This window comes from Paroedura picta, chromosome 1 (assembly GCF_049243985.1).
Source record: "Paroedura picta isolate Pp20150507F chromosome 1, Ppicta_v3.0, whole genome shotgun sequence".
In the NCBI taxonomy this organism is placed as follows: domain Eukaryota; kingdom Metazoa; phylum Chordata; class Lepidosauria; order Squamata; family Gekkonidae; genus Paroedura; species Paroedura picta.
In genome coordinates this window covers 170,487,319-170,507,367 of record NC_135369.1, presented here as the reverse complement: position 1 = coordinate 170,507,367, position 20,049 = coordinate 170,487,319, and the positions used below count along the sequence as shown (strand labels likewise).

The 20,049-nt window shown below is 46.6% G+C and overlaps 1 long non-coding RNA gene across 1 annotated transcript in view; it reads right to left on the bottom strand.

The window, feature by feature from the left end:
- Nucleotides 1–20,049, bottom strand: part of LOC143820577 (uncharacterized) — a 336,387-nt gene that overhangs the window by 14,616 nt on the left and 301,722 nt on the right. The window lies entirely within an intron of this gene.

The window sequence follows — 20,049 nt, the reverse complement described above, 5'->3', positions numbered from 1 at the left end:
TGCCACAATGCGGGCCCAGCTCTGAGAGGCTTCTGCTTCAGTGAGGGATGCTTAAGATGTTGTCTTTGCTACTGCGGTCCTGGGACATCCACAGTGGACAAGAACGATGGCTCTGGACCTCCAAAGCCCAAGGGAGAGGGGAAGGACCCCAAATTAGGGTCAGCTTGTCCAGAGCCCATTTAATGATGTGAGGTGCCCCATCTGTGGCATGTAAGGCTGCTCTGTGTCACTCAAGTCCACAACGAGGAACAAAGTGAGATGTCTGAGCAGCAAAGGAAAAAAAATATTTCTCCAGCAAAACGAAGAAGTATCTTTAGCAGGAGACACAGCAGTTTTTCTTCGATGCAACAAAGGTAAGCACCCATTTCAATTCTCTGCCCTCCCCGTGCCTCTTAATGATTGGTTACAAAATTATTACATAGAAGAGAATTTACTAGCCATGCCTGAGTTTTGCAGCAGCTTGTTTCTGACTGGTTTTTGTTCTCGGGTGTTATTTCTCTGTGTATATGGAGAAGGAAGTGTGACGTGCTACCTGTTCTGTGCTGGGAAGGCAGCCAAGCCCAGGCACGTTCTCCTTCCCATGCTGGCAGAAATTTTGAACGTGTCCTAAATCCCACAAAGGGATACTGGAGCTGGTGTGAATGTTCCTGCCTTCACCAACTTACATAGTCTTTGAGACAAAGAAGTTTATGCTAGTTTATTTAAGCATAGACGGCTAAGAAGCCTCACTCACCAGTTTTTAAAGACCCGTCTGTAACTAAACAGCTGCCTATTTAGGACAAACTACCGATCATTTTAAGAGCCTCTTGTGGCGCAGAGTGGTAAGGCAGCAGACATGCAGTCTGAAAGCTCTGCTCATGAGGCTGGGAGTTCAATCCCAGCAGCCGGCTCAAGGTTGACTCAGCCTTCCATCCTTCCGAGGTCGGTAAAATGAGTACCCAGCTTGCTGGGGGGTAAACGGTAATGACTGGGGAAGGCACAGGCAAACCACCCCGTATTGAGTCTGCCATGAAAACGCTGGAGGGCCTCACCCCAAGGGTCAGACATGACCTGGTGCTTGCACAGGGGATACCTTTACCTTTACCTTTTTACCGATCATTTTAAGAGCCTCTTGTGGCGCAGAGTGGTAAGGCAGCAGACATGCAGTCTGAAAGCTCTGCTCATGAGGCTGGGAGTTCAATCCCAGCAGCCGGCTCAAGGTTGACTCAGCCTTCCATCCTTCCGAGGTCGGTAAAATGAGTACCCAACTTGCTGGGGGGTAAACGGTAATGACTGGGGAAGGCACTGGCAAACCACCCTGTATTGAGTCTGCCATGAAAACGCTGGAGGGTGTCACCCCAAGGGTCAGACATGACCCGGTGCTTGCACCGGGGATACCTTTACCTTACCGAACATTTATATTTATATAACCTCATTCTCATGGCCTGTTCACCTGCTAAGTCCTAAACCTGATACCTATTTTCCCTTCACAAGGAAAATAGAGGTTTGTTCAGGGCCCGTTTATCCATGTAGCACGTTCTACAGGCCCCATGTTTCCAGATGCCCCACATGGGGCCTTTTCTCCTGCAGCCTCTCTCCACCTCCGTTTCCCCTCTTTAAGGACACTTGAAGTGACTGGGGGGGTCCTTCTGCCCCCAGTCTGGCTTCTCCCACTGCAATTCTACTTGTCAAGGGCCCTGCGAGTCCTTAAACTCTGGTACTACGTGCCCCACAAATCATTTAACCCAGGGGTAGTCAAACTGCGGCCCTCCAGATGTCCATGGACTACAATTCCCAGGAGCCCCTGCCAGCGAACACTGGCAGGGGCTCCTGGGAATTGTAGTCCATGGACATCTGGAGGGCCGCAGTTTGACTACCCCTGATTTAACCACTCCTGAGATTCAAATGGGTAGCCAAGTTGGTCTGAACTAGCACAATAAAATCAGAGTCCGGTAGCACCTTTAAGACCAACAAGGATTTATTCAAGGTGTGAGCTTTTGAAGGTCTGAGGAAAAGTGCTTGCCCTCGAAAGCTCACGCCTTGAATAAATCTTTGTTGGTCTTAAAGGTGCTACTAGACTCTGATTTTATTGCACTCCTGAGATTGCTAGTATTGAGCCACCATGATATGATATGACATATGTCATGATCAAACAAAGCCAAAAGGCCAATTTTAGTCAGCCCCTCAGATCCATGGACTGAATCAGCATTTAAATGTAAACAATTGACTGGGAAAGACACAAAAAACATAGAAGAGAGGAAAGGGGCTGTCCAGCTAAGAAGTAAATAAAGGGATCCGGGATAAATTGTCATATAAACAATGAGCTCAAAAGTCAAAGGTCCCTTTCTCTAAAGAAGATGCTAGAGAGCCAGCTTGGTGTAGTGGTTAGGAGTGCGGACTTTTAATCCGGTGAGCCGGGTTTGATTCTGCGTTCCTCCACATGCAGCCAGCTGGGTGACGTTGGGCTCCTATAGCTGGGATGGCTGTCCTCTTCCACCAAGCATGCAGCTTCGGGAGGGACACACATGGAATGGCGCGGGAGGTAGGGGACACTCACCTAGCTAGCCAGACCAGCCAAATCAACCCTGGCGATCAATGGGGTGACAGATGTCACACACCCAGATCGCCCTCACAACCGTTCTACTGCAGACCAAACACGGAACAATACTGCAAGACAATGCTTTGTTAACTCTATGTCCATATAGATTCTGATTCAAAATGGCAGACACTGCCAGGATACAATCAGGAAAATAAAACATATGGGGGGGGGGGGATAACAATTTTGCTGAACTGTTTTTGTTTTTTTTTCAAGAAGAGATCATCACATCCTCCTGTATACATAAATGCTACCCGCTTTTGGAAGTCATGCTCTGACTTGCTCTTCAATACCAATTTTTGGACTCTGACAAATAAAGGCCATTTGCTCCTTTACTGGCTGTGTAGTGAAATCCCATTCCCTAGCGACCTTATTTATTTCAACCATTTTTCATTTCAGCCTTAGACTGCCGAGGCTGTGATTGAAACCTGAACATTAATCAAATAAAAAAGAGAGGAAAAAAAGAAAATTAAATAAGTGCTTTACCAGGCTACCTCAACTCCCTTTCATTTCTTTTATTATTTTCTTCTTCTCCTTTTCTCTCAAGTACATATAGCAAAATTGGATAGAAAACAACCATTGCTTTTGTTTTCCCGCCTGCAATGATCCTTTATGATTTTTTTAAAAAGAACAAACCCAAAAACCTCCATTCCATCTCAACAGCATTAAATTCAGTTCACTTGGGATTGTATATTATTTATTTTTATCAATTTATCCCCAAGACTCAGTGGGATACTGATTGAAAAGCTTAGGCAAAAAAAAAAAAGTAAAAAATAAAATGTCAAAGCAAATATTGAAGAAAAATGTTTATCCTGTATGCTGCAAGTCTGGGGTCTGTCTTAGTAACTTTTCCTCTGCCTGGGTTTTTCCTGACTCTAAGCTGTCACTTGAGTAAATGGATTAAAAAAAAAAAAAAAACAACACCACATTTGGGGGGGGGAGACAGAAGAGGAAATGCAATCTCTATTCCATTAACATGTCAGAGCAATGGAATCATGAAGTTGTTCAAAACAATAGACAAATGCGGAGTTTGGTTCTTAGCTTCCCACAACGCTGCCATCTTTATATCGGGTTACCCCTTTGCTGACGTTCAGTGGGGGACAGCCCGGAAAAAAAAAAAGAAAGGTGCTTAAATACCATTCATCTCAAAAGGACTAGAGTAGCGATCCCCAACCTGTGGGCTGCGGACCACATGAGGTCCTTCGACTAATTGGAGGTGGGCCGCAAAGGACGCCTTCTCCCCACCCCCCGGCCCTTTACAACACACTTCGGGTGTCATTGTCTCCCATCACTCCCAGATGGGACTATCTCGTTGCAGAGAAACAAGCTCAGGGTTCCCATTGATTTGTCATTGTCATGAGTTAAAATTTCCATGAAAATAAAATGTTCCTTATGTTCATTGTTGTGGCATTTCTGTATCTTATTTTGAAGGGATGTTTAAACATTACTATAGCAATCAGAAGAGCCTCTTGTGGCGCAGAGTGGTAAGGCAGCTGTCTGAAAGCTTTGCCCATAAGGCTGGGAGTTCGATCCCAGCAGCCGGCTCAAGGTTGACTCAGCCTTCCATCCTTCCGAGGTCGGTAAAATGAGTACCCAGCTTGCTGGGGGGTAAACGGTAATGACTGGGGAAGGCACTGGCAAACCACCCCGTATTGAGTCTGCCATGAAAACGCTAGAGGGCGTCACCCCAAGGGTCAGACATGACCCGGTGCTTGCACAGGGGATACCTTTACCTTTACCTTTTATAGCAATCAGAGAGCGTTAGGGCAGTGGTTGAGAGTAGAGGAGTAAACTATCCCCCCCACCGGGCCTCAGTAAAATTGTCAAGCGTTGATAAAAAGGTTGGGGACCACTGGACTAGAGAGCTCTAGTCCTTAATAGGACACTTGATTTCGATGGTACTTAAAACATGATCAACTTATCTGCTGTCTAGCATTTTGGCAACACCCAGGGACTTAGGTGGGTGCATGGGTTTTAATGCACCAATACATGTATGTATCTATAACAGCTACAGCATCCATCACCTCATTAGGTGTACCATGCATGGAATTTACTATGAAAGCCCCTATGTGTACGGGCCCCGACATAGTGGAGCCCTATAGAGCTTCAGATTATGTCCAACTGGATATAAAATGCTACCTGATGCCATCCAATATGAACCTGTGGTCACTTGCTGTAAGGCAGGACGTAGGAAAGGTAGACTGCCCCTGCATTACGAGCTTGTTAGATTATAATGAGAGGCTTCCTCTGTTCAGATTAATGAGACTTGCACCAAAATTCCATACAGACTGCAAAGCGCTGGAAAACAGAAATAAGATAGCAAATCTGGCTGTCCATCAGTTAATTCACAAGCTGCATACAAGTGAATTTGGAATCACCGTTCTGGCTTCCATGCATGCATACCAATAGCAGAAGAAAAGCTAAGAAGAGTTTATACCCCGGTTTTCACTATCTGAAGGAGCTTCAAAGTGGCTTAGGCGCCAGTTTGGTGTAGTGGTTATGAGTAGGAACTTCTAATCTGGAGAGCTGGGTTTGATTCCCCACTTCTCCATAGGCAGCCAAGCTGGGTGTCCTTGGGCTAGTCACAGGCTTGTTAGAGCTGTTCTCACAGAGCAGCCCTATCAGAGCTCTTTCAGTCCCACCTACCTCACAGGGCATCAGTTGTGGGGAGAGGAAGAGAAGGCAATTATAAGCCACTTTGAGACTCCTTTTGGCAGTGAAAAGTGGGGTATAAAAATACCCCCCCCCTTTCTACTACTATCCCTTCCCACAACAGACACCCTGTGAGGTAGGTGGGGCTATGAGAGCTCTAATACAACTTCTTTGTGGAAACAGCCCTAAGAGAACTGTGACTGTCCTAAAGTCATTCAGCTGGCTGCATGTGGACGAGTAGGAATCAAACCCGGAGCTCCAGATTAGAGGCTGCCACTCTTAACCACTATACCATGCTGTGATCATGCATTCATTTGGCCTTAAGATATAGTCCTGAAACTATTGTCAACTGAGAGCGAGTCCTATTGAACTCAAAACCACTATTTCCAAATTAAAGTGAACAGGATCACTTTTGCTCAGTCATGCATGCCTTATGTATATAAATGAACCATTTGTAACTCATTTGAGCTCATAGGTTTCATGCACGGCTCCCCCCCCCCCCCTCAGCAAGGGAAGTGCTATTTTTCCCATCAAGGCAGTGCTATTTAGTGACTAACAGGTGGTTCATTGTTGGGGGAATCATATCCCAGGTGATCAGATGACATCTTCAGGGGCTGACGACAACATCTACCACATTAAAGCATCCTCAAATACTAAGTTTCATTGATTGCGAAGGAAGAAAAAGTAAATAATGCACTTAACTCTTTTTTCCTATAGAAATCAATGGGACATAAAAGAGCACAACTTTTGGCTGGATTAACAATGCGTAAATAAAACATGCACAAGGTGTCTCTCGATAGAAAAAGCTGCACAGCTTCAAACCCAATCAGCTTTTGCTTTCCTAGACAGATGAGAAAGTGTTGTCATTCGTGTGAATGTCGTTTGGAGTTGAGCTCAGCTCCCCTTCTTAGGACTAAATGCTGTGCCTTTGTGAAATGGCGCCTTTAGGGCAATTCCACAACAGCAGCCCCATTCCAGGCTGCCACTGGTAAAGAGCTGCATGCTTCGCAGTGTACAGAGTCCCCATGGAAGGCACATTTCAGGGCCAAATCGTCTCTGGTGAAGAAATTTGTCCTGTGGGGGACACATTTCAGCGGGACACCCAGTGCCCCACTGAAAGGAGCCCCCCCCCAGTAAACTTAGTAGTGGCAGGTAGGTCCCACCACACGGGGTGTGTGGTGGGGTGTGTTATAATGTACTGGACAATGATATTGTTTATTTTATTTATTTATTTATTTATATTTATATACCGCCCTCCCCCAAAGACTCAGGGCAGTTTACAGGGAACAGGCACAGATAATATGAGGTAACACATGAGGTAACAGGAAACATTTACAGATAACATGAGGTAACACAATTACTGAATTGTATTCTTCCACCTTCCTGCACATTACACAAACAATGCCCGGGTCCACCCTGAGGCACCAGGATGCACCACAAAACCATCCAGGGCATTGTTTGTCCCCTGCAGGCCTCCATAGAGCAGGCCATGTTGACCCCCACAGTGTCGAAAGGGAACACGGAAGAATCCATGTTCCTTTAGCACAGGGATTCTGCGGCCCAATCCATGCCAGGCCCAGCAGGGTGGTGACCTGGCATTGTCATCATAGGGACAGAGGAATTAGCCCTGGGTCCGTATAGACGCCACCCTGGCCTTTACCATTCATGGGAAATTGGCCATAGAAAGTCAACTTGGTGTAGTGATTAAGAACAGTGAACTGGGTTTGATTACCTTCTGCAGAAAACTGGGTGACCTTGAACCACTCATACTTCTCTCAGACCTCTCTCAGTCTCCCCTACCCCACAGGGTGACTGCTTTGAGACTCCCCCAGTTAGTGAAAAGCAGGGTATAAAAGCCAACTCTTCTTCTGTTACTTCTTCTTAGCTTTCCTTCTGTTGTTGATATATATTAAGGTGACCAGATTGTCCCACTTTTGGAGGGACATCTGGGAGCACCTGGCCAATTATACTTATGTTAAAATAAAAATATATATATTACAATACTATTTTTGCATTCTATACGTTCTGTGAAAAATTTTGTTGCTCCATGTAGACCAAATTTTAATCAAGAACCCCCCCCCCCCCCCCCGGTCAATGGTGTCCTGCTTTACCAGTGTTCATATATCTTAATATATATGCATGGAAAACAGAAAAGTGACTCAAAATGCACTTGCATGCAGTTTGCGGACTGATAAACCCCGGTTTGCAGGCTTATTTCTGTTTGCAATCTGAGTGCTAGTCTCATTCATTTGAACAGGAGGAGCCTCTCATTATAATCTAAGAAGCTCTTAACTCTGCGGCATTCTAGCTTCTGGTAGTAAACAGCAGGGTACAACAACCCAGCGCTCTCTCTCCTTTTTCTTTAGGACCAGTATTAATAATAATATGTTACTACGCAGTTTATTTAGTGCTGTGTCTAAAGTCTCTTTGCACTACTCATACGATGGTAGTTTCTACCGCTAGTGTAGAATGGCTATATAAATGATATATCATTAGCCACTGGAGTACTGTAAGGACTTTGAACTGAAACATTAAGTTTCTAGGTGGCCACCATATGAAGTGACAGTAGAAATGTTTTGAAATATGACGTCGTATCAGTATTACTGAATTGAAATATCAGGGGTGTGCCTCCTTCTGCAAATATTTCAGAACTGAGCCTCCGGGGAGGGCGGTATATAAATATAATAAATAAAAATAAATAAACTGTTGAAGTAATTACTGCAATTCTGCGACTCACTCCCTTTGTCAGATTTAGCGTGCTGTAACCATCTTTATTAAGTTGGCTCACCTTTATTAGCTGTTTCAGGAGCCTCCACTGAAAAGTCATAAAAGAAGTTTTAAAGGTAAAGGTAAAGGTATCCCTTGTGCAAGCACTGGGACATGTCTGACCCTTGGGGTGACGCCCTCTAGCGTTTTCATGGCAGACTCAATACAAGGTGGTTTGCCAGTGCCTTCCCCAGTCATTACCGCTTACCCCCCAGCAAGCAAGCTGGGTACTCATTTGACCGACCTCGGAAGGATGGAAGGCTGAGTCAAACTTGAGCTTGCTGCTGGGATTGAACTCCCAGCCCTCATGGGCAGAGCTTTCAGACTGCGTGTCTGCTGCCTTACCACTCTGCGCCACAAGAGGCTCTTGTGTTCTAAGGACCACCAATAACCCCTTTCGCTCAAACACCTCTGATATTGGATCTCCTGCCTCCTCTTAGACCAGCCTTGCTCAGTTTTTTTTATTACCATTGAGAAACACCTGAAACATTCTTCAGGCTTCAAGAATCCCCAGAAGTGACGTGATCGTGGAGATTACAATGGGGAAGCATAGCTTTAGACATGCCCACTCAGGGCCTCTCCCCTTCCCACCTACTCCAGGCCCATCACTGGCCATTTTGGGAGGGGTGGGTGGCTCGACATGGCCATAAATGCGCAACTGTAGCTCACATGCTTATCCAGTAGAAGTTCAACACTTTCATTGATAAGATGAGCATTCTCTGAGAAAAGGAGGAGTTGGCTTTTACACCCCACTTTTAACTACCCAAAGGAGTCCCAAAGCAGCTTACAAACACCTTTCCTTTCCTCTCCCCACAACAGATATCCTATGAGGTAGGCGAGGCTGAGAGACCTGTGACAGAACTGTTCTGCAAGAACAGCCCTAAGAGAACTGTGACTAGTGTAAGGTCACCCAGCTGGCTGCATGTGAAGGACTGGAGAATGACACCTGGGCTCATTCCGCACACATATGATAATGCACTTTCGATATGCTTTGGCAGCTGGATTTACGTGTGTAGAACTTCCAAAGTGCATTGAAAGTGCATTATCTATTGTGTACAGAATAGGCCCTGGTTCTCCAGATTAGAGTTTGCTGTTTTTAACCACTAAACTAAACTGGCTCTTTTATTATTATTATTATTATTATTATTATTATTGAATTTATTTCCCGCCACTCCCTTGCGGCTCGTGGCGGGTTACAACAGTATAAAAACCCCATAAAATACATTAAAACCAATTAACATGTCAATAGTTAATGACTACCTGGCAAGAGCGGCTAATCAACTACCCATTCCTCCCCTAGCAAGTGGAGGGGGGATACTGATGGTACTCGTGTCTAATCCCAATCCTCAGGTCCTGGGGGGGCGTAGATGTTAAGCCTGGTCTCAACCGTAAACCTGGCGGAAGAGCTCCGTCTTGCAGGCCCTGCGGAACGATGGAAGGTCCCGCAGGGCCCGCAGCTCTCCCGGGAGCTCATTCCACCAGGCAGGGGCCAGGACCGAGAAGGCCCTGGCCCTGGTTGAGGCCAGGCGTGCTTCCCTAGGGCCGGGGACGACCAATAGATTTTCTCCCGCAGAACGTAAAGCTCTACGGGGGGCATAGGGCGATAAGCGGTCCCTCAGGTATGTGGGTCCCAACTCGCGTAAAGCCTTGAAGGTTAAAACCAAAACCTTGAACCGGATCCGGGCAGCAATCGGCAACCAGTGCAGCTGCCTCAGCACTGGCTGGATATGGGCCCTCCAAGGTGTGCCAGTGAGGACCCTGGCAGCTGCGTTCTGCACTAGCTGAAGTTTCCGGATCAAGGACAAGGGAAGGCCCGCGTAGAGCGAGTTACAGAAATCTATTCTGGAGGTGACCGTTGCATGGATCACCGTGGCCAGGTGTTCGGGGGACAGGTAGGGCGCTAGTAGTCGGGCCTGGCGAAGTTGCAAGAATGCCTGGCCTTTTATGATAGATTACATTGGGGGGTATGTTTATATACTACAGAATATGAATACGGCAGGTATCAGAGACGCACATACAATGGCTGTTTCCACAATAATGTTATCATTCGGATTTGCTTTTTTAAAAAGTCAGCTTTTCCATCCATTTCTACACTTAAAATTTGCTTCTTCAGGTGCAGCCCCGAATTGCCCCCTCACCCTGCAGCAAAGGAATCCCCAGAAAACCAGATTTCATCTTTTCAAGCGGGGTCTAACACAGTCTAATTTGGGGCTGCCCAATGTGGAAAGGCATGCAATCATTTGGGAATACCCCTTTCCTCATCGCTATCCTCCCTACCCCCTCCCTACATTCTGAAATTACAATGCTGTTTCTAAGGTCTTATACAACAGCATTATAAAACACACGCACCCACCCGCCACTAAATACCCCCTCTCGCCCCCCAGACCCCTTCACAAGTCGCAGCCGCTGCTGCCGCCGCTGCCGCCACCACCACTTCCACCACAACACACCCACACCCACACATGTATGCACTCCATCTCCATCTGTAACATCAATGCTTTCCACCCATTCGGAATTACAATTTCGGGGACTGGACCCAACAACCCAAAAGAACTTCTGCACCTGTTTCATAGAAAATTTAAATTCTTGCTTGCCAAGCAGGAAGAAACAAATCTAGGACACTCCAAAAGTCGGGCAGCATCACCCAATGGGCCAAGGGAAAAACTGGATATCCTAAGAAAGTCACCACCATGGAAAGTAGCCACTGCCCATCCTTTCATGCTGAGCACGACTTCCCAGCTTTTGTTTATTGTTCAGGTTTTGAATGCCACTAGGAAAGAAACCCTGGAATAACAGAACTAGGTGACAATACTTCCAAGTTTGTATTGATAGCAATGAATTGCATGATACTGCATTCCGCACCAGCAGTGTTGCTCTACGCTGCCACCAGTTCTTTGCAGTGGGGCAGTTAGCCCCGCTGCTTTCCGGATCCAGACGGCGGAAGATTTTCCCTGCTGGACCGAGTCTGCCCTGGATTACTGCCTTCACATGAGGCAGCCGGGAGGGAGAGGTTTCGCTGTGCTACATGGCAGCGGGGAAAGGGGACTTATTTTCACAAATGTGACATTGTGTTACAATGCAATCCCACCTTCATGAATTTTTTTTTTAAGCCCCAGTCAACTTTATGCCACCGTGAAGCGCCACAGAGCTAACTGGGACATTTTTTCTCCCTTCTGGGACACTGGAGGCGGAGGGGGAGCTGGGCTTGGAAGGCCTGATTCTTTCCATTCCACATGGGCCTGTCCTGGGATAGGCCCCATTGGCGCCCAGGGTGAACAAGGGAACACAGAAATATCTGCGTTCCCTTGCCGTGGAACAACGGTGAGTCTGATTCAGGCCAGGGCCGGGCCGGTGCCAGTGTCATGTGGAAGTGGGGAACTGCCCCACTGCCAGACAAGCACCAGCCCAGCCTTTTCTTGTTGTGCGGAAAAGGTAAGAAACAAATAAAGGCCTTGTAGATTGCTGCTAGCCAATGATAGCTGGATTCCAAAATTCCTCCACTACGTGCTCATTCAATGTACAGATATAGCCAAAACACAGCTGCCTGAATGTGTGTGTGGCTATGAGTTTTTAACCATGTTTATTGTACTCGAATTTTGCATTTTTAGGTGTTGGAGCTCTGTGGCAATGACTGTTGTTATGCAATTAGAAGTGATATTGCAGAGTTGTGTGCATGCATACAGAATATGTGCTACAGAATATGTGTGTCTTTACTGTGCATCAGTAAAGATGTGTGCAAATGGCTATCCAGCTCCTTTGTACAATTGTGCCCCAAACGCATTTAGGTTCCCTATGTGCAATTGATGCCTTACAAATATGGGAAGTGCAGATTCTGGATAGAGAACATACATGCATTAAAGTAGCGGTCCCCAACCTTTTAAAGGTTGAGGACCACCTCCGGGGGTGGTGAAGAGCCAGCGGTCCGGGCGCTGCGCATGTATGTTAGTGACCCCTGGTGGTGAAAATGTGCACACGCGTTTTCACCACCAGAGGGCACTATCGCACATGAGCGGGAGCTCCGCACATGTGCGTTTGTGCCCGCCGGCGTTCTGGCGGCTGCGCCTGCCTCTCCCCCCCCCCACAGCAGAAAACTAGCCGGGCCGCGAGTGAAGCTTTAGCGGCCGCTTCTCTTGCAGCCTGGTGAGCTTCTCTGTGCGGGGGGGGGGGCAGGCGTGGCGGCCCCGTGGACCGGGGGTTGACGACCCCCGCATTAAAGGATATTCAAGTAGCAAAAATCTTAAAACATGTACATTCAGAACCAATTCAGAACCCATGCCACACTGGCTGTGCACAGATTTGTGATGATCCTTTCAGGCTACTTGAGCTACATAAAATCTGCTCTTCTGAAAATATCTCCCAAAGTGTAAAATAATCCAGCCCTTTAAGAGGCGACTTGTCATGGACTTTCCCTATAAAATTAGCACACAAACCCTTTGCAAGGTGCCACTGTAATGGTTAGGACTCAAGCAGGCTCTTCCTGCCCCATAGAGTTGAGTCATTTCAGCCTAATCTCAGCTGTACAGGAGCTGCTTACAAAATTCCACATGGTTCTAAATTGTATGGACAGTCAACTGTCCAGAGCAACAGCGCAAGAAGCACAAATATCTGCCACAGTACTATCGATTGCCCATATAAAAGGCAGATTGTGAGCAGGTGGGCAGGGGGCTGGACTAGAAGACTCTGGAGACCCCTTCCAACTCTTATGATTCTATGATTTTAACCTTGTCCTTCACAGGACAGAGTCTATGCTAGTGTTACCTATTATTATTATTATTATTATTATTATTATTATTATTATTATTATTATTATTATTTAATTTGTTACCCGCCACTCCCAAGCAGGCTCGTGGTGGGTTATAGGCATCCAGTTAAAACTCCCATTAAAACCCCTATTAAAATGGACAAAAAATACCAATAAAATAAACCGACAACCCAACAGCATGGTGGAGAAACCCACCTATTCCCAACCCTTACCCCTACCTTCAGAGGGAGGAGGCAGGAGGGATGAGATAACCAAGTGGCAGCATCTTAATTCTTCTTTACTCAGTTGCCCCCTCAAATCCAAAAATCCACCCCCCCCCAAAAAAAAATGGTGGGGGGAAATTGGAATCAATTTGCAATCAATTCCACTTTGATCCCAGAGAAATCTGAAGAGAGGAGGACAGGAAGGGATCTGGTGCAACTTTTCGAGCTTTCACCGTGTCGATGCTCTGAGACAGGTAATGCCTTCCCCCAAACGTTCCTGTTCTTCTGCTAGAGCACCACTCTGTGGTGTGCCACATAAAGCAATTCCAAGGCTAGAAGATCTATATATAAAAAATATCAAATCAAATCAAAGAAGAATGAAAGAGAAATCCCTCTTTTTAAAGGGGGATGGAAAAGAACAATGGAAATTAATGGATATCATCTTTAAAAGTATAGTTCGGAAAAGGAAATTCCCTTTGTCATCATAACACTGACCGACTTTGAGTGGTTTAGGCATAATGAATGAGACGGCTCTGATGCAGGAAGGAAGATATTCACAGATTTTATTTATATTTTTTGAAAGTCAGAGTTGGGCGCAATGGGGTAAGACTAACGGCTACTGCATAATTATCCTAATGGTTTTCTATATCTCATCAATTCAGCCCTCCACAATAAATAGGGAAGTGGGAAACAGTATAGCATGCATACATTTCCCCAAAGGCAGCAAAAAAAAAAAAAAATCTTCCCCCCAAACCAATTACAGCCTGATTATTTTGTTTCTTAATTCAAAGAGAAAAGCTTAAATATGATTGATTTCCTTTGCCACCATTAACACTTCTGACTATCTGTAGAATGTTTGATGATATTGTGTTGTTCTTTTTCCTCCCGGCTCAACTCTCTGGATGTTAAGTTGTGGACAGACATGTAAGGGAGTGCAAGATAATAATTTATAGAATTTTTGGTCCATTGAGCATCGGATAATTTTGATGACTTCTAAAACTCTTCAGCCTAGAAGTGCTTTATTTTCAGATTCCACTATAATTAGTTATAAAGGTTATTTGAGTAAGATGTGAAACTAGGCTGGAAGGTTATTGTTAAATGAAATCAATTTCACCTACCCTGTTTTCTGGCTGCAATATTTTCTTCTTAATCTCAATGGGAAAAAAAATAAGCTATTTCAGAAAGCCATTTACCTGTGAACAATGACATCTGATGGTTTAGTAATTTCAGCAGTGCTTCCTTGAATCTAAAACATACACATCTACAAAAAGGGATGTTGGCATTTTTTTGCTGTTTTCTAGAAGAAAAAAGTCCTGTGACACTTTAAAAAACTGCAATCCTAAACATAGGCATACTTTTAAAAACACGTCTAAGTCAATGGGCTTAGAAGGGTGCAGGAATGTACAAGGTGCTAGGACACACACCTTGATTGTGGCCTTCGTGGGTGGTGGCCACATGGCAAAATCATAAATTATGGTTTTGACATCCTCTCCACCTGCTTGAGCCTCTTGTGGCGCAGAGTGGTAAGGCAGCCGCCTGAAAGCTTTGCCTATGAGGTTGGGAGTTCGATCCCAGCAGCCGGCTCAAGGTTGACTCAGCCTTCCATCCTTCCGAGGTCGGTAAAATGAGTACCCAGCTTGCTGCTGGGGGGTTAACGGTCATGACTGGGGAAGGCACTGGCAAACCACCCCGTATTGAGTCTGCCATGAAAACGCTAGAGGGCGTCACCCCAAGGGTCAGACATGACTCGGTGCTTGCACAGGGGATACCTTTACCTTTACCTTTACCACCTGCTTCCCTCTCGATCTTAACATTCAGTGTGGTGTGGTGGTTAAAGAGTGCCCGACTCTAATCTCAAGAGCTGGATTTGATTTCTCCATGTGCAGCCAGCTGGGTTGCCAACCTCCAGGGGAGCCGAGAAAAGACTCAATACCTGAATAAGTCTGAATAAACAGACTTTATTGTGCAACCAATTATCAATTTGATTCTCGGCTTCTACTTTGTGGGATCGACAGGGTTTTGATTTTGAACCTCACGGGTAGGCCTGGAGATCTTCAGGAATTACAACTGATCTCTAGGCAGCAGCAGAGAAAACAGGTGCATTTTAGTGGGAGTGTCTTTCCCACCCACCCCACCCCACCCTACCCCACCCCTCTCCGGCCAGCAGTTGCAAATCTGTGGCTGGGTGTATGTCCTGCCAGGGGAATTTCACACACAAAAACATGCACGTCATCTCAAAGTGTTCATCTCCAGAGTATAATGATCAGCTCTGCAGAGGATAAGGGCTTCTGTGGAGGGGAGACTGAAATATTGCGCCATCTAGAGGCCCCAGCTCCAAACCACCAGAAATATTCCCACCCTAGGGGTCGCTAACCTCCAGGTGGGACCTGGGGATCCCCTGGAACCATAGCTTTTCTCCAGATGAGTCTCCCTGGAGAACAAAGATGAGTCTCCCTGGAGAACATGGCTGCTGTGGAGAGGGGACTAGAGGTAAGATGTGGAGATCTCCCAGAATTACAACAACTCTTCCCTGCAAAGAGCAGTCACCTCAGAGAAGGACTGCAGCATCTAGAAGGGGCCTCAGGTGACAAAATTGGCTGTTCTGCACGGGGAACTGCAGAGGAGCAGACTCCTGCGAGTTTCCTGCCCACCAAAAATCATGTCTACTTCCAGCCCCAAAGCCTCCAGGTATTCTCCAACCCAGAAATGGTAACCTCCCCCCCCCCCACCACCACCACAAAGCTTTCCGGCCACGGAGGAGGGAACGGGGGAGGGAGAGAAAGGTACCATGGAAGCTTGTGGAAGGCTGGAAGGAATGAAAAAAGAGGACTGGAGAAAGAAATGGAGATAAAGAGACAGAGCGGAGGAGGAAGGATTTTCCTGGGTGCCCTGCGTCCCACAGGACTGGCAGAAGCCTGTTTCTGGACAGAGGGCCAGTCCATAGGGCACTGTGCCATGGTCCCAATTCAGCACATGTGCACAGCAGCATTCCCCCAATGCAGCGGGCATCCCACCCAGGTATTGATTCAGCACGCAACTAGCCCTGATCCATGGCTTCTCCTGACTGCCCTACACACCCAGAGAGCTAAGCCATCAGGGGGTCATTTCTGGGACAGCACCATGGCCATGATTCCTGGCACACTGCAGGGAGGCTTCCTGGTTCCCCCAGACACGGACGGGCACCACCAACACTGTCAGAGGCATCAGTGGGCCCAATGAAGTGGGGGACAGGCCTTCATGGGGGCCTGGCCCTGCACAGGCACTGGTAGAGGCCTCTGTGAGCCCGGCGGGGTGGAGGTAATTGCTAATAACATTAAACATTAAATAATTAACTAGTCACAGTTTCTTCCTTCAATGAAAATATTTGATAGCAAAATTTGCTTGAAGAACTGAAAACCTTTCACTCTGTACATTCTTCAGTTCAATATCAAATTAAATAACAGTTGTATGTTGCAATCAAATGTGAAAACATTGGCTGGCAAAGAACTTACAGAAGGTGTGGCAGAACCGGCCACCTGCTTGACCAATGCCAAGTCTGTGGGCCCTGTTCCAGCTCTCCACCCTTTCCCTGGGTGGGGCCTATCTCTCCCGGTTCAATGTTTGGGTCCTGCCTGGAGAGTTGGCAACCACCCAGTTTTTTCTGGTTACCTTCCCATAGCTCTCCCAATGCAGTAGTAGTACTCGAGCAGGGGAGACTAGGTGGTCTAGACCAGGGGTAGTCAAACTGCGGCCCTCCAGATGTCCATGGACTACAATTCCCAGGAGCCCCTGCCAGCATTTGCTGGCAGGGGCTCCTGGGAATTGTAGTCCATGGACATCTGGAGGGCCGCAGTTTGACTACCCCTGGTCTAGACTCTAGAGCACCAGCCACTTGGTTATGTGCAAAACTCAAGTTTATTGAACTATTAACACTCAGATAAATTTACACTCCCTCCAGCACACATGACATCAAGCCACAGCACTTACACACGCTCTGAGCATGAACTTTATGAATGTCTAAACACATTCCTCTTTCCCTACACTCCCTGTGGAAGAGGCGGAGAGGCCCTTGTGGCCACTTGCCTGCCAGTCTCACTGCTCACCTCTTTGGTGGCTGCTTCTCCTGTGGCCAGGCCAGGCCTGTCCCTTGGCCTGGGGCAAACAGGGCCTTCTCTCTCAAGAGATCTGCACACTTCTCCCTTGGAAATCCTGGATAGACTGGCCCCTCCTCCTAGGAGGTTTGGAGCCTAAATACCCACAAGCTCCTCCCCCTGGTGAAGCCTGACTCCTCCATCCTCATTGGGGCATGTGACCCTCTTCCTTCCCCGAGTCCCCTGGGAAGTGTAGGCAATTCCAGCCTTTTCACCCCCTACTAGCCCTTTTAAGCTGCAGGCCCAGAGCAGCCATTTCAGGGCACTGATCCCCCTCCAGGCCTCATTTTCCCACAGTCTCAATTACTTCCTCTATGTCAGCATCCCTCAACTTTTTATTATTGAGAAACCCCTGAAACATTCTAAAGGCTTTGAGAAACCCCAGAAGTGGGTTCTCAAGGAGGAGGATAGCATCCCTGCCATTGTTCAGGGATGCCAGCCTCCAGGTGGGTCCTGGAGAACTCCCGGGATGAAAGCTCCTCTCCAGACTGCAGAGATCAGTTCCCCTGGAGGAAAGAGCTGCTTGGGACAGGCATGAGGGTTGTGTAACACTCCCCTATTCACACACTCACAGAGTGAGAGAGAGATAACACAGAAGACCAAAGCATTCCTCCCTTCTCCAACTGCAAACCTTATGAAGCACATCATCGCCTCATCATGTAGGGAAAGCCTGAGTGTCTCCCTCCTTGGATTGCTCTGAGAGAAGATCCATATTTAAAGGGAAAGAATCCCATGAGAGTCAATAAGCAAGTAAAAAGAAGACACCATCCTCCTGCAACAGCTTCTTCTGCCTGTGCCCTAGCTGCATCTCTTTTACGTAAATGGCAATTGGTACTACTTGAGGTAATGGATAAGAGCAGTGGCTTCTAATGTGGTTGAGATGGATTTGATTCCCTGCTCCTCCATGTGCTGGGTGACCTTGGGCTAGTCACAGTCCTGGTAGAAAATGTTCTCACAGAGCAGTTACTCCCACAGCTCTTTCAGCATCCCCTACCTCACAGGGTGTCTGTTATGGGGAGAGGAAGGGAAAGCCAATATAAGCCACCCTTCCTTTAGGCAGGGAAAAGCAGGGTATAAAAACCAACTCTTCTTCTACTCGGAAGGTGCTACTGGGAAGCAAGGGCTTCCCCCTCCACATATCCCCATGGCACCTCTGTGCCCCCTCTACAATTTCCCCATCATCCATGCCACTGGTCTCCAATTTGCTTGTTTGCAATCGTTTTGGAAAGACTGCAGCAAGACTGAGTTGGTAGCCACATGGAAAGGGAAAGTCTACATCTTCCCTGTCCCACCCATAGCATTATTTTCCCTGCTGAAATTGCCTGTGATGGTTACCCCTGAAAGCATTGCTCCCTTCTCAGATTGCAAATTGAAAACCTCACATTACTTACTCATGAGTAAACATTGCCAGGGCAAAGGCTTTTCCTGGCTGCCCTTTGTCCCAGAGGGCTGTCAGGGACCATTTACAGGCCTCCCACAGCCCTCCTTCCAGAAGGTACACAGAGGCTGCGCCAGGAGGCAGCATGCCCCTCCCCTCCCTGATAGAGACCAGGGCAATCTACTGGCAGCAGAGCATGCTCTGAGGCTGGTTCCTCTTCCACCAACAAACATCTGAAACTGGCAGAAGCGGACCACATTAGCCTGTTATGGCTATGAGCTTCCTCCTAATTGGTGCTAAACTACCAGGGCGTGCCATTCCTTGCTGAAGGCCATCTCATAATAGGGGAATATTTCCGGGCAATCACATAGAGAGTGAGTCATCTGCATGCAATTTGAGCTGATTGGCCCACATTGGCAGGCTGCAATTTGAGTTGTTTGGCCCTCGTTGGCAGAGTGCAATTTGATTTGATTGGCCCTCGTTGGCAGAGTTCTGTTTCTATTGATGGCATATCCCAGGGAGGGCCAATCAAGTAGGGAATGAGTTGTCAATTTGGATTCTATAAGGTTTACTGATGGTGGCTTTCTGAAAAAGCTTTTTTCCATTGAGTGGTCACTTTAAGATCGAGTCAAGGTTCTTTAGAAGCTCTTCCAAAATTAACTGATTTCAGTTTAAGGGTTTTATGATTAAGAGGGCTCAGTCAATAGGGCTTGTTTCCTACATTTTCCATAGTGTTAACAACTATACATTCTCAGGCTCCCAGAAATTTATCAAGCATTGCACAAAAGAAGGTAGAAATTTATTTTTTTTTCTTTTCTAGGTAACAGTTTCTCTGCTGGAAAGTATTCCTCCATTAAGCATGCTCCACAGTGACCTCTGAACAGAACTATGCATCATTACAGTATAGTTTCATTCACTCGATGTTCTTGGGTTACTCCTGTGACAATTCCAGGAGAAAGACCCAGTTTTAAAAAAAAATGCTCAGAATAAAAAAAAGAACATTATTAGCATTAAGTAATTTGTCAGACACTTTTGCTCTCTTGCAAGCATCCTCACCACCCAATCAAATCTGTATTTGGCTATACTAGCAATTAACAGACTCCCACAGCAATTAACAGGAGTTATGCACTTTGGCTGGATTACACCATAAGCCCCAATTAACACTTGATGCAGACTGCTTACACAGTGATATTCCATGTCCCATACTTCCTTTTCAAAAAAGCAGGTTGCAGCAATGGCTCGGAATGAATTTCACCATCTGCATTTCATTTGGGAACTCCACGTTTCTGTAACCTCCAGACCACTCAAAATACTCCACATGGGGCTTTACTTAAAGGTAACCTTCAGCTTGTACAGCGTGTAGCAGTCCCTCTTTTGCACTGGTGACTGGGTGGCATTCACATATAATGCCAAAATTATAAGAACTACACTGGTTGCTTATGGGTTTCCCCAAGGTCAATTCAATGTGTTAATGTTTACCCTTGGAGTTCTTCAAGTATGTTGTTTTTGATAGTTGTTACTTTGACTGATCAGAGGTACAAGTGCTAAGTCATACAAATAACCACTTTTTTGTGTTTTCTTCC